General features: G+C 35.2%; 1 long non-coding RNA gene across 1 annotated transcript in view; it reads left to right on the top strand.

The window, feature by feature from the left end:
- The window catches only part of LOC134736997 (uncharacterized), a 227597-nt gene that overhangs the window by 45680 nt on the left and 167438 nt on the right, over positions 1-14479 (top strand). Inside the window, exon 2 of the long non-coding RNA XR_010121512.1 lies at positions 6632-6742. This is a non-coding gene — a long non-coding RNA (uncharacterized lncRNA). The remainder of the gene's footprint in view (positions 1-6631; positions 6743-14479) is intronic.

Raw genomic sequence — 14479 nt, 5'->3', positions numbered from 1 at the left:
TCTCTAGCTTGCAGATGGCATACCGTGGGATTTCCCAGCCTCCCTAATTGCACAAACCAATTTCTATAATAATAAACCTTCCTTTCATCATCTATCTATCTACCTACCTACCTACCTATTTATCTATTATCTCTCTCTCTCTCTATGTATCTATCTATCTGTCTATAGTCTATCGTATTGATCTGGAGAACCTGGACTGATTCAGAGAGTCAAACTTTGGGGAAGAGAAATTAGATTCTATCACTTAGTTCCTAAAAATTGTACTATGATTTAAAATGTCTAAGAATTTGTCCATATGTAATATTCCTTAAAACTGACACACCTCTATGAGTTAGGCAGGTCAAGTACTCTTATATACATTGTCTAAATAAGAAAACTGAGAACTTTTTATAAAAAGACTCATGGTGGATTATAGCCAAAACAAACATTTTATCTTAATCCTAATCCAAAGAATTTCCATTATAATATACATTATCTGTCTGGTTTTATTTCTAAATTAATCTCATTTCCTTTAGAGGAAATTTATTTTTACTAATGTCTATATTTTTATGTGTCTAGAGCAGTGTAGGAACATAGTAGGCACTCTATCAAAATTCATTCAATGGTGCCAGTGGTTTCTTATAAAAAGCAAGTTTAGTGCACAGGGTTTATTTTATATTAACATCTTTGGTCTTTCTTAGCTATGGATTTTCTGTCTTCCCATGGCTCTTGAACAATTCCAGACAGTAGTTTTGTGCTCAAGAAGTTTTATTGTCGTTAGTATTATTATTCATTAAATTGAATTTTAAGGTAGATATTTGAACAATTTATCTGCTTAAGACAAATAATGATTTAAAGTTATGAATATCTGTTGTAATGTTTAAATTTTAAACATGGATATAATGGTATGTCACTTCCTCCTTTCTCTATTAATTCAGCTAAAAATTAAGCTTAATTGAATTAATTCTAGGTTTCTGTCAATTTTTGAAATTCTTTTTACAGAGAATTTTGCAAAATTGCAAATGTGCAAGAAGTGGCATATTTTTATTTTCACTTTATTTTCAAGTCTTATTGCACAAACTGCTTATTTAGCAAGTAATTGAAACTTAATTATTTTTGGATTCTAGGACTATGCAAACTTCTCAATGATTTATTTAACCTCAAGGCATTGATGGTATTCCTCCATCTATTACTTGTTAGTGTCTACTGGCTACAACCAAGACCAACATTGTCCAGTTCACTTTGCCCTTCCAACTCCATAGCTTTATAGTTACTGTGTTAATCACCTTCCTTATTCTTATTGCAATCACCCATTGCCACCACCTTTACATAATCTGTCATCATTTGATCACCTCCCCAGTACTATTATTATCATAAGTATCTTTGCCACATTGCCAATAATATCCACCAGCAGCACCTCGTCGTCGTCCACATTGCCACGCCATTTTTATTGTTAATTTTAGCACTAGCACTAAATTAACATCACAGTCATCATTGCCATCACGTGCTTCACCACCACCATTAACACATTCTCAATAATTAACAATGGCAAAAGCATGAACACTTTTATCCAAATGTGGTGTTTTGATTTCACATTCCAAAGATAATTATTTCATGTATTTTCTACTTTTCTCATAATAGCTTTTTAATAATTAAAACCTTCATATTAATTAGGATAGGCATTATGGAAAACAGTATGGAGATTCCTCAAAAAATTAAAAAAAAAATACTTCCATATGATCCAGCAATCCCACCAGCAGGTATATATTTAAAAGATATGAAATCAATATGTAGAAGAGATATCTACATCCATATTTATTACAACATTGTTCATAATGGTCAAGGTATGAAACCAACCTAAGTGTCCATCAGTGGATAAATGGTTACAGAGAATGTGGTATAGATACACAATAGAATAGGACTCAGACTTAAAAGAAGGAAATCTGGTCATTTGCAACAACATAGATAAAACTGGAGGGCATTATGTTAAGCAAAATAAGCTTGGCACAGAAAGACAAATGTGGTCATGATCTCATTTATATGTGAAATCTAGAAAAGTTAAATTCAGCAACCGAGAGTAGGATAGCATTCACCAGAACCTGGAGGGTGTGCAGATAGGGGAGATGTTGGTCAAAGGACACAAAATTTCAGTTAGACAGGAGAAATAAGTTCAAGGTATCTACTGTACATCAGGGTGACTATATTTAAAAACAACATATTATTGACTATATTTAACTTATATGTTGGTAACTATATTTAATAGCAATGTTTAATAACAACATAGAGTATTGTTATTGACTTGAACGTTGATAAAGAAACCGATTTTTTGTTCTCAACACACACACACTCATACACATACACTCACAAAACCTTCACTTTAAGCTGAATATTTGAAAATAGCTAAGGCAAGCTATCTAATCATTTCTTTCAAGATTTTTAGCTTATGTTAGTAGGTGTGCTCATCGGACATAGTGTCTCAGATTACTTTGAATGCTATATGAATGATCTCCTAAAGAAAGTAATTTCCTGGAATATCATTAAATCCATAAATGGATATCTAATAAACAATTCCAGTGTGCCCAATCATTTGCTAGTTGGAAAATGCTACATATATCAATATAAAATCAATCCTATAGCCTCAAAAGGCTGACATTAGTTCCTTAGAGATCAAGCTTAGACAAAGGGAATTGATATAATTCTGCCATTTATAGAGTACTATTTATGTTCCAGGTACTGCACAAATTATTATAAAGAATATGAAGATGAATGTCATTGTCTCTATGGAATTTATTGCTTGCAGTTTAAAATTCACACTGTCCTGCTTTTCCTACCTTCTATAATAGGCTGTGATCAAATAATGGGCAGAAATCTCTATTTACATTTCAAAAGCATCTGGCATAGCAGTTCTCTCACAGTAACCACTAATTTTTTTTTTTTTTTTATTGAGGGAATACTGTTTGGATGAATTACTTAACATAACCAAAAAAGGGTTTGTACAATCTAAATTGTGACCACTAAAGGTTATAACAAACTTATGTAGTAGTTGTTTAACTTACCTACAGCTATTGGGAAGCTATATAAAAATAACTTTAAATCCCCATGCATAAATTGTAAGGTATGATGTGTGTTGTGAAGCATTTTAAGATGCAGAGGAAAATTATTCAGGGCAAAGTGCATCTATTATCAATTAATGAATGTTTCCTTGAAATGAAAATTGAAGCACCGCCTTACTTGAACTTCTTGGAACTAGCAGCACACAGGAGATACTTGAGATCTCCAGATAGCAATCCCACCACTACCATCTGTTGAATATGACCTCATTGTCTACTTTTTTTTTTAAATTTTTATTTTGTAAGTTAAGGCCACCAGGAACAAAGATCTCTGTCATGACTCTGGAAATTTGAATTTGGAGAAATCTTGAAAGAATCCACAACTTATTTTATTCCTCTTGATCCTCTACTGTTCTAGAAACTCTGAGGTTTCTGTTCCATCTTTACTTCAACTTCACTATTTTCACTCACACTTAAATAGGTAGAGAAACTTCATTTTAAAAAGGTTTTGGAAATCTCCACATTGCCTCAAAATTCTTCAAAGTTAATCTGTCTAATCAGAGATTTCCAGGTCACTGGTCTTTTCTTTCTACTTTTACTTCAGTTTCTGTCACCCTCTTTTTTTAGACCACTAGGTTAATATCCCAGGTTTAAATATATTGTACTGGAAGAAATGATGGTGGCACTTAAGAGGCAAGGGAAGGACATGAGTTTTGAGAAATATCTACTGTAAAAACACATACCTTTTAGAATATTTCCACTGTGTGTTATGAATAAAATACAGCATTTGAATAAAGGTTGAAGAATTGGATAATATGAAATAAAAGGAGCTAGCCTGGATATAGAAGGTAATAACATAAAAAAAAAGACTTATATAGAGAAAATATAAAGGAGCTGAAAATTCAGGCTTTTAATGAGCATTAGAAAATAGAAGGCCCAGAATCTACGCTGCAGGAAACAACAACAAAAACACAATGTGAAGAATAAGTCAGCCAACTTCCTATAAAATAAAGAGGTAAAATACTAACTAAATAGAATAAGAATAGTAAGAAAATAATACTGACATAACAGAGAGTTGGCAATGGGATAACAGAGTGAAGAAATTGAATTGATAAAATGTGTGTTTCTGAAGAAAAAAGATATTCACAGAAATTTTATAAATGGTAATTAAAGTATAATAAAGTCAAGATTTTCTGAGCCAAAAAAGACCCTTTCTAAATCACAGATACCCATTTGAAAAGGTTATATAAAGTAAGCAATGCTTACAAATGGCCCAGTGAAAATTTTGAAAATCGAGAATAAAGAAATTAGCCTGCAGCCACTTAGGCTAGAAAATGAAAATGAGAATGGGACATATTACTTGCAACAGAAGAAAAATTGGAGGGGCCAAAAAATAAAGTCTTTGTGTCCCTAAATTTAAACTCCAGAAGACAATGGAGCAACCTCCAGAGAGTTTCTATACTCAATTAAACTTTGTTTCATGGAGGAAATAAATAAAAAGCAAAAAAGTCATACAAGGCCTAAATATGAGGACAAACATGTTCTTCCTTAAAAAAATACTCAAGATAAATTTCAGCCAAAGAAGAGATAGTTAAAAAAAATAAAAATCATGGGAATTTGTAGTATAAAAAAAAGTGTGGGTACTAAATCTAAAAATTATGGAACTAAGTATAAATGATTGTTTTAAATATGACCCCAACATGATAGTAACTACTTAATTTCAATTATTCACTCATTTATTTCAAAACATTAAATACTTAGTCTTCTGATAGCTGGGGTACTGCCCTTAGGAATTTATTTTGTAGTTTGGAGATCTACTCAACAAACTGTCAATGAGAACAGCCACACTCTAAAATATTTGAAGAGATTTATTCTGAACCAAATGTGAGGACCATGACCAGTATGAACAGACCCAGGAGATCCTAAGACATATGCTCAAGGTGGTGGTGTTATAGATTGGTTTTATATGGAAAACATATAAAACAACATGATAGCAATCAATTCAACTAGCAACAATCAATTCAATTAGCAACACAATAGCAATCAATTCAATTAATACATGTAAGATATGCATTGGTTCAGTCCAGAAAGGTGGGACAACTCGAAAGGGTGGGAAGAGCCTCATAGGTCATAGGTGGATTAAAAGATTTTCTGATTGGCAATTGGTTGAAACACCTGAAAGTTATTATCTACAGACCTGGAATGAATAGAAAGGAGTGTCTGCTTTAAGATAAGGGGTTGTAGAGACCAAGGTTCTTATTAAGTATATGAAGTATCATAGGTGACCACCCCCAGAGGCAATATATGGCAAGTTTTTTCCATTCAGACCTTTAAAAGGTGCTGCATTCTGTGCTAACCTCTTCAGGATCAGAAATAGACCTGGAAAGGGATAGAAATTCTCCACAGAATGTGGATTTTCCCCACAAGAGATAGTTTCTCAGCACCACTTTAAAACATGACAAAGAAATATATTTGGGTGTAAAATACTTCAATTTTCATCAGGGCCTGCTATCTGTCATATGTTGCTATACTAGAGTTAGGTTGGAATTTGGTATCTTATCACTACAAAGAATCTGTTTTGTCAGTCTTAAGATATCTGTTTTTGTAGTAACACTGGTCAGCTGCAGCTGAATTCCAAAGGGAGGAAAGTATAATGAGCCATGTCCAAGCTTTCCTTCCCCTCATGGCCTGAACTAGTTGTTTCTAGGATTCTTTGAAATCCCATTGGCTGAGAGGAGGGGTCCATTCAACTGGTTGGGAGACTTAGAATGTAAGTTTTGGATGATATAACCAAAAAGGACATATGAAAAATAAAGTTATAATATGCATATGATGAAAAAATTCATCATATGATATGTGATAATGACTTAAGGAAACTTTAGATTGGGGTGCCAGTGAAGACCATTTTAAAAGGTGATATTAGGGTGATTTAGGGTATATAAATGTCCAAAAGATGCTTTTTATGTAACAATCTAGAGGAAAAGCATTCAAAGTAAAGGAACAGTTAACTACAATAGCCTAAGACAAGAAAGAATGTGATGTTTTGAAGAAACAGAAGAAAACAAGTGCATCTAAACATATTAACCAAAGAGGAGAATAATTATGGGACCATACATGTATCTGTTTCCCTTGAATACACCCAGTTTATACCTGTTGCAATGTATTTAGTACCGCTTTTTACTTTCAACTGTGGCCTAATTTGGACAATAAATTATGTGGACACCTACAAAAGGGTATGAAGTGAAATCTGAATGTTATTCAAAATCAGAGAAAATTATTCACTCCTACTCTACTCCTTCCAAGGTTTAGTTTTATTCAGCAATAGATCAGATAAGAGTAGAATGGCAACACAGATGCCTAAAAAGTTTATTTACAGTATCTGACTAAGGTCAGGGTGAGTACTGTTAAAGCGTTAGGTCTTCTCTACCTTATTTTCCCATTCGTGGTTTTGTTTTTTTTTTTTTTTTTTTTTTTTTTGATGTAGTACTTCTATAAACCCTTCCATATACCTTCCCCCAAAGAGTAGCTACATAAACCATGCTTTGATCTCCCTTGAATTTGCATGTGGCTTTTCTACTTATTGAATAAATATCATTATACAGGCACTTCATCACCGAAGCAACAAGATGTGGAGCATGAGCCATTCAACCTTTGAAGATAACTCAGATTAATTTGGCCAGCCTCTCCGTCTGAGAATCTGAGATCATAAGAAGGTAAACATTCTGTAATTCCTAATTTTTTTTTAGAGTGACTTGCAGGTGAGTACATTTCACCATGAATCTACTTGTTTATTTTATTTCTATTAACTTATGGTGTTGTGCTTTCCTTCTCTAATAATGTTCCCTTCTGATCAGTGTTCAGTTGGATGAACACAGTACCCGAATAAAATGCTGTAGGGGCTTTGAAAACCAGGCAAAAGGATTTAAATTTCATTCTGAGTGTCATAGGAAAACCATGGCATGTTGAAAGCAAGAAAATGATATGACTTGATGATTGATGTGACTATAGTTCTAGGGAAGTAAATTAGAGGAAAGTAAGAGTAGAAACAGAGGGAGCAATTACAGGGTTTTAACAATATTCTAAGTGAAAGGTGACTGTGGCTTTCAATAAGATGGGGCATTACAGGTAGATAAAAATGAATAAATGTAAGATACATTTTGAAGTTACAGTTAACAGATTTGCTAATGAATTGGTGGGAGAAGAGAAGATTCAGTGAAGTACAAACCAAAGGAATAGTCTTCATTTTGCCCGGTTATTTGAGTAGAAAGTGTGACCATTTATTTATATGAAGAGATAGAGGTGTGTCAAGAATACAGTTTTGAACTCATATTTAAAATGTCTGTAAAATAGCCAGAAAAGTTAAAGAAAATGCAAGCCTGGCATGAAAGGATGAGGTTTGGAGTCAGCAGTATTAAGACATTATTTAAAACCCTCAAATTTAATGAAATTGCATATGAAGCAAGCATAGCTAGAGATGAGATGGGATCTCAAGGCTGAGCCAGGAAGTATTCTCATATTTAGAGGATCTACCAAAATAGGAGCCAGAAGCTCCTATTTTATCCAGCAAATGGATGAAAGACACCCACATGACTATAGCTACTATAGAGATAAACACATAAATCATAACACCTTATTCTCCTGACTACAGAGCTTGGTTTAAGAGAAAAGGGAGGAATAGATATGACTCTAGTAAGGTCTTTAAGAGTTATATCTATTTCTAACTGGAATTTTCAGGAAAGATTATACTCTCTAGTTTATGAAAATGTGAGGATTGAACCAATAATTACCAATATAATCAGATTTCCTACATCTTGGAGGAAAATGGTTTGCAGGATGAAGCTTACGCTTACATTATTCATTTAACTAACCATTATATACTGTATTAGCCCATTTTCACACTGCTATAAATGAATACCTGAAACTGGGTAATTTATACAGGAAAGAGGTTTAATAGGCTCACGGTTCCACATGGCTGGAGAGGCCTAAGGAAACTTACAATCATGGTGGAAGGTGAATGGGAAGCAAACTTGGACCTTCTCACATGGCAGCAAGAGAGAGGAAAGTGAACAAGAGATAACTACCAAACACTTATAAAACCATCAGATCTCATGAGAACTCACTCACTATCACAAAAACAGATTGGGGGGAACTGCCCCTATGATCCAGTCACCTCCCACCAGGTCTCTCCCTCAACACCTGGGAATTTCAATTCAAGAAAGGATTTGGGTGGGGACACAAAGCCTAATCATATTATATACCATTTAACAACACCTAAAAATTATAATTTTATTTTCTATCCCCCTCTGCTAAAATAAAATGTCCCTGGGGGAAAAGACTTTGTTTTGCTCATGTGTTTTTAGTCCCTAGAATGGTGTCTGGCACAAAGCAGATGCTCAAGAAATACTTTTAAAGTGATGTAATATTTATAATGTATATTGCATTATCCAGAAAAGACAAAGTTCTAAAAAAGTTTTGCTTTACCTAAATGAAACAATACCTTCTCTTAAGACTCTTTGTTCATTAGTTTATCGATATATGACTAGTCTCATATTATTTCCTGTCTCCAGAACACTCTCCCTTTCATTTTTCTATATCTGTTTAACGCCTCCTCTCCTCCAAATCCAAAGTCAGATCCTTCTTGAAGTATAGCTCCATATCCATATCCCGTAGGGTGTTATTATCTGTGTTACCTAGTAGTTAACATCTATTTCCCTGCTATTTTTGTCTTCTTTTCTTATGTGAATATAAGCTTTCTAAGGATCAGTATAATAGACATATTTGATGGTCATATTCAGTGGCCCCAACTACATCTCTTTCTAAAGACCTAGTCCTTTCATAGTCCAGAGAGAGACCAGGGATACATATTAGAGACCAAACCAGGCACATTTGCAATTCAGCCCCTGCTGTCTGGAAACAGATAGGCACCTTGCCCAAAGTCCTTCAGTCTATTTTCTGTCCGGAAACCATCATATTTTCTCTGAAGAGAGAATTTCAAATGAAAGACTGTGACACATTTTCCTCTGACCTAATGTTTGTATAGCCAAAGCTGGAACCAGCACCATTATAAGGCAAAGTCATGTGCTACCCATTTTTATAGGAGAACGAAGACTATGACATAGGTGCATAGGAGAAATGTTAGCCATACAGAGAGGTGTTTCTTTTGTTCCTAACAGTTTCCAGTTTCCAGAAGGCTGATTTGTACTTTGTTTTCTGTCCTTGGTGTTATATGTCATTCGTCTGTGTTCCAGTCAATGGAACCCCCTTATTTGACCTAGCTCAAGTGGATTTCTTCTTCTTGAGGAAATCAGCTTTGACTGAAACCATAGAAACTAAATTCTCTACTACTTCATTTTCTTTAAATCTGCCCAGGTGCTCTGCACATAGTAGGGCATCGTGAAATTATTATTTTTCAATAAATCTATGGCATTGTGTTTATCTTTTTACACCCTACACTTCCTCCTTTCCAATAATTAGTCCAGTATTTGCCCACAGAGGTCAATATTATCTTTGTTTCTTACCTCAAGCACTTCATTCAACAAATAGAAGTAAGTCCTATTCATGTTTGAGTCACCAGATTGATAATGTGCAACTTCAACCTGTTGTTTCAGTTGTTGGTGATAAAGGATGAGTACTAGATTTTACAAGAGCAGATTAAAAATATTTCTTTAAAATGTCAATGGGAAAAGATGCTTTGAAATGGTCTCTTCATACAATATGCATCTCCAGATTCCTGCAGTTATGGTGCCACCTTTACTTACATACAAAAGGATTATTTTAAGTCAAGTTGTTTTCCTCAGTGCTGTCAATATTCACCAGATTTATTTGCCCAGTGAAGTATTTTTTTTTTTTTTTTTTGTTCTTCATCAAAACATCTCTCATCCTTGCTGGGCTGATGGTCGAGGATCAGAAAGCAACATTCCAGCTGTTCTTAAAACCAGCATTTCTTAGCAAGGTTAAGCAGTGCCTTTTTAAACTCCCAGTGCTGTTTGCGTCATCTCCTGGTGAGTCAAACCTGTTATGTTAGTGCATCGCACAGAGAAAGGCCAGCAAACTTTAAAACTTTGAAAAAGCAGCTTTTTTGTGTGGTCTGCCTAAAGTAGCTTGAAATGTATTTATCAGGACTCCACCTGCCACTTTATACTCAATAAGCCCTTTCTTTAAACAGCTGATGCCACTTCCTATTCTAGGACACTGAACTGCCACTACATCCCTAACCTGGAAGATATAAGGAAAGAGGATATAGAATCAGAGGCTCTTTTGGGAACAACTCACTTGGGCGAGTTCCCATCTTTAAGAGTTTTCCTTTGAGAGAAAGCCCTGAACAACGAGGCAATGACCCTTTTCTGCCTTAGCACCTGATACCTAATTACGTTTCCTGACATTTCAAATGCCCTAGATCCTAAACTTCATATTTCCACGACACCAAAAAAGGACATGCCCTAGTGTATTTATTGATGGAATACAAATAAATGGAGAAGAGGTATTATAATGCTAAATAATTTGGGAAATGCTGAGCTAAACAAAGCTATGGGCCTTTTTATTGCAGAAATTCTGTTATCTTTAAAATGGTAAAATGCGTTCTGCAATTTCAGGTGGAAGACATTAAATGCCTGTTTTCCAGGTTGAATTGACCACTGAACTCTAAGTGGTGTGAAATATACTAGGGTGTCTCTCTTTAGTGCAATTCTTGGCCTTGATCCCTTGGACTTCTGACTATGGATTGGTATGGGAAATCAGGTTCCTATCTGGATCTTTGATAATTAGAGGGTTTCATATTCTACTTTTGCCCAAGTCCCTCATGTCTCCATTCATCTCACACTCATCCTTCATTTAGGTTCCATCATTCAGTACCACTAGCTCTTATTTACACCATCATGTATATATTATTTACATCATATCAACCTAATACTTCTCTATTCAAAATTATTGTATTCCTTTTCTCTCTGGCAAAACTCAAATTTATCTTTTAAGTGTCAACTCAAATGTTATTGCCCGTGTCATGGACTCATAAAATGATAGAACTGGAAGAGATCTCAATAATTCTGGTCCAAATCTCTTTCTGATGAGAAACATTTAAGGAAGGCAACGTAATTTACCCCAGGTCACAGAGGAAGAGAGTGCTTCAACTGGCATACTGACCAGACCTCATAAGGGATAAGGTTCCATGAGTACTATAGTTGATTGAGAAATCCTAAAGCACGGGAAGAAGAGGCAGAGTTTGGGCATTGTCCCCAAGAATCAAATGAAATCACATATTAAGTTCAGATGATCAAATATACAAAATGTGATAGAATAAGGAAAAGCAGCACTGCCCATGGTCAAATCATAGATTATATAATTATAATGCATAGCATGGGAAGACCAGAAGTTCTGAGGTATTTGAATTAATTAATCAGTAAGAATTATTCCTTGAAGATCCAAATTTCAATTCCTATGATATAAATCTCTGGTACTTACAGAGAAAGGCCTTTCACTTCTTCCAACTTCACATCTGACAGCTAATGCTAATACCTAGGCCTCTTGACTCGAGAACTGCTCCTTTTCACTATACCATATTTGTTCACTAAATGGGAATTTGCTAGAATTTCAGGGAAGAAATTCATTGGGGTTGGAAGAGATGCGGTAGGATAGTGAGATAACTTTTACTCCAGCAGAAACTACAGTGTAAATTTTGCTTTGCTAGGTATGGGGAATAATCTTTCCTAAGTCATCCTTATTCTCTCATATGTTTCACTTATGAACATAGTTTTTTAAAAATCTGCTAACTTCTTTTTTTAGAGTTGAGATATACCACATCAATGATTACAATATATTGCACATTTCAAATAACTGCTTTCTACACACTCCACAGTCATTTTTTACAGAGATGTTTGATTTCTAATGCTGAAGACCTGTTATTTAATTATTCTTTGAAATGGAACTTTGAAAATGGTTTTTGAGGTCAACATTGCTTTGATGTGCTCTGCAGGTTAGACCACTTGTCTAAATTCCTTATCTGTACACGTAAGTGTCACTGAAGATTTCTACTTGACAGACCATTGGTGTTTAACATTTAATGCTTCCAAAGTAGAACACCTCTTTCCTCTGAAACATGCTTTTCCTACTGCATTTTCTATCTCAGAAAATAGTATCTGCATCCTCTACCCAATAGCCCAAGCCCAACATATAGATTTTATCATAGATTAGCCTTTCTTTTTATCTCCATATCTACTTAGATCTTAAGATATGTTGCTTTCTTATCTTCAGTGTTTCCTGAATTCATTGCCTCTTTTCTACCCCAGGACTATGGTCTTTATCCAAACCCTCATCATTCTAACTTAAAGTATTATGGTATTGTCTTTGGTGATCTCTTTGTGTCACATCTTTACGTCCCACCATTGCTAGGAATGGTCCATCTGAAATGATATCAGAATGTGCTGCTTCCATTCTTAACATCCTATAATGAATACCTTCCTATCACATGTGGGACAAGAGATGTCAAAGATCTCTACTATTGCCTTCTCTCATTCTTTTCTCATCTCTCGCTATATCTCATATCAATATATTCAATTATCTAAAACTATTTGCAATTTCCCAGGTTTCTGTCTTTCCTCCCCAACATTGCTTTTGTTTTTCCTTCTGTCTAGAATAATGTTTCCTCTTCCTTACTCATATTAAAGATTCACTTTGTATTTTCCTTGTTCTAATAAATTTCCCTTAGACCATTAAGATTAGATTTGTGCTCTTGCTTTGCACCCTATAGAACCAGGGAATGTACTTATTGGTGTGTTAATAACTGCCCTATAATCAGCCATTTATATGCCTGTTCTTTTGAGGGTTCTGCAGGTCCCAAGATCACTCTCAGTTTCCATGATCTGCTAGAAAGACTCACGGAACTCAGAAAATTCATCATAATATTAGGATTTATTACAATAAATAATACAGATTAAAATTAGCATCAAGAAAAGCACATGGGGCAGTGTACAGGAGAATTCCAAGCACAAGCTTCCAGTTGTTCTTTACCGGGGTTTTGCAAAGAGCACTTACTTCTCCCTGCACAGAGTATTGCCAAACAGGAAGCTCAACTGAGCCTTCAGTCCAGAGTTTTTATTGTGAATCAGCCATGTAGACACAGATGAACCCCCTCATGACTGATCTTAGTCTCCAGCCCATTCAGAGATAGAGCTGATACAATTTGGCCCAAGGCCCATTGTCATAAATCACTTTGTTAGCATAGGCTATCTGCCATGGCCCAAGGCCTCCAGTTAAACAAAGATATGCTTATTATGAAGACTATTTTAGGTTTACTTTTGTGAGCCAGGGACAAAGTCCCACACCATTCTCTGGCAATGTTAATCTCTACTTTACATCTTCCTACCAAAGTTTGATCCCCATAAGAGTAAGGACTGTGCCATGTTCATTTCTGAATTCTCATTGTCTACACATGTTCAACCTAGAGTAGGAGCACAATGTACGACTTCAGAATGAATAAACAAGTTGACGAATACGAAGAATTAAAGTGTTTTTTAACAACTCTTCAAAAACACCCCAACATTACTACCACCTTCTGAGACTTTAACTTAACTATTATTAAACAGATCCCTTTACTTATACCTCAACAGATATCTGATGTGTGTCTGTTTTATCTGTCAATACAGTGTACTCTGTTAAGAAGGGAAAACTAATAGTCAAAAGAATAGACCCAGTCTGCTACCTTCTCTCACACAGACCAAATTATATAGACCAGCCCTAAAATGGAAGGTGGGAAGAGTACTGTTCCTTCACCAGAGATATGCAGACAGGTTCCAAAAGAGAAAACATGTCTGCCTCTTCCTTGTGTACGGCCTCTCCAATGAGTTCAGTCAAAAGAAAGTTGACTATCACATATTATTCCTGTGGCTGTAAGAGGGCTTCTTTGTTTCCAGATATCTACTCCATAGACATCTCACTTTGTCAAATATCTCACCGTTAGGAATCTATTTCTCTGAATATGTTTTTTTCTTTACTGTTTCATTTCTTCTAAAAAAAATGTGGGATACATGTGCAGAATGGGCAGGGTTGTTACATAAGTATACATGTGCCATGATGGTCTGCTGAACCTATTGACCCATCTTCTAAGTTTTCTCCCCTTGCCGCCCACCCCCCAACAGGCCCTGGTGTGTGTTGTTCCTCTCTGTGTCCATGTCTTCTCATTGTTCAAGTCCCACTTATGAGCGAGAACATGTGTTGTTTGTTTTTTTGTTCCTATGTTAGTTTGCTTACTATGATGGCTTCCAGCTTCATCCATGTCCCTGCAAAGAACATGATCTCATTCCTTTTTATGGGTGCATAGTATTCCATGGTGGTATTTGTATCACATTTTCTTTATCCAGTCTATCATTGATGGGCATTTGGGTTGGTTCCAAGTCTTTGCTATCATTAATAATACTGCATTAAACATACATGTGCATGTGTCTTTACAGTAGAATAAT

This window comes from Symphalangus syndactylus, chromosome 6 (genome assembly GCF_028878055.3).
Source record: "Symphalangus syndactylus isolate Jambi chromosome 6, NHGRI_mSymSyn1-v2.1_pri, whole genome shotgun sequence".
Lineage (NCBI taxonomy): Eukaryota > Metazoa > Chordata > Mammalia > Primates > Hylobatidae > Symphalangus > Symphalangus syndactylus.
The sequence above is the reverse complement of the archived record's forward strand: the minus strand, read 5'-3'. Positions and strand labels throughout refer to the sequence as shown.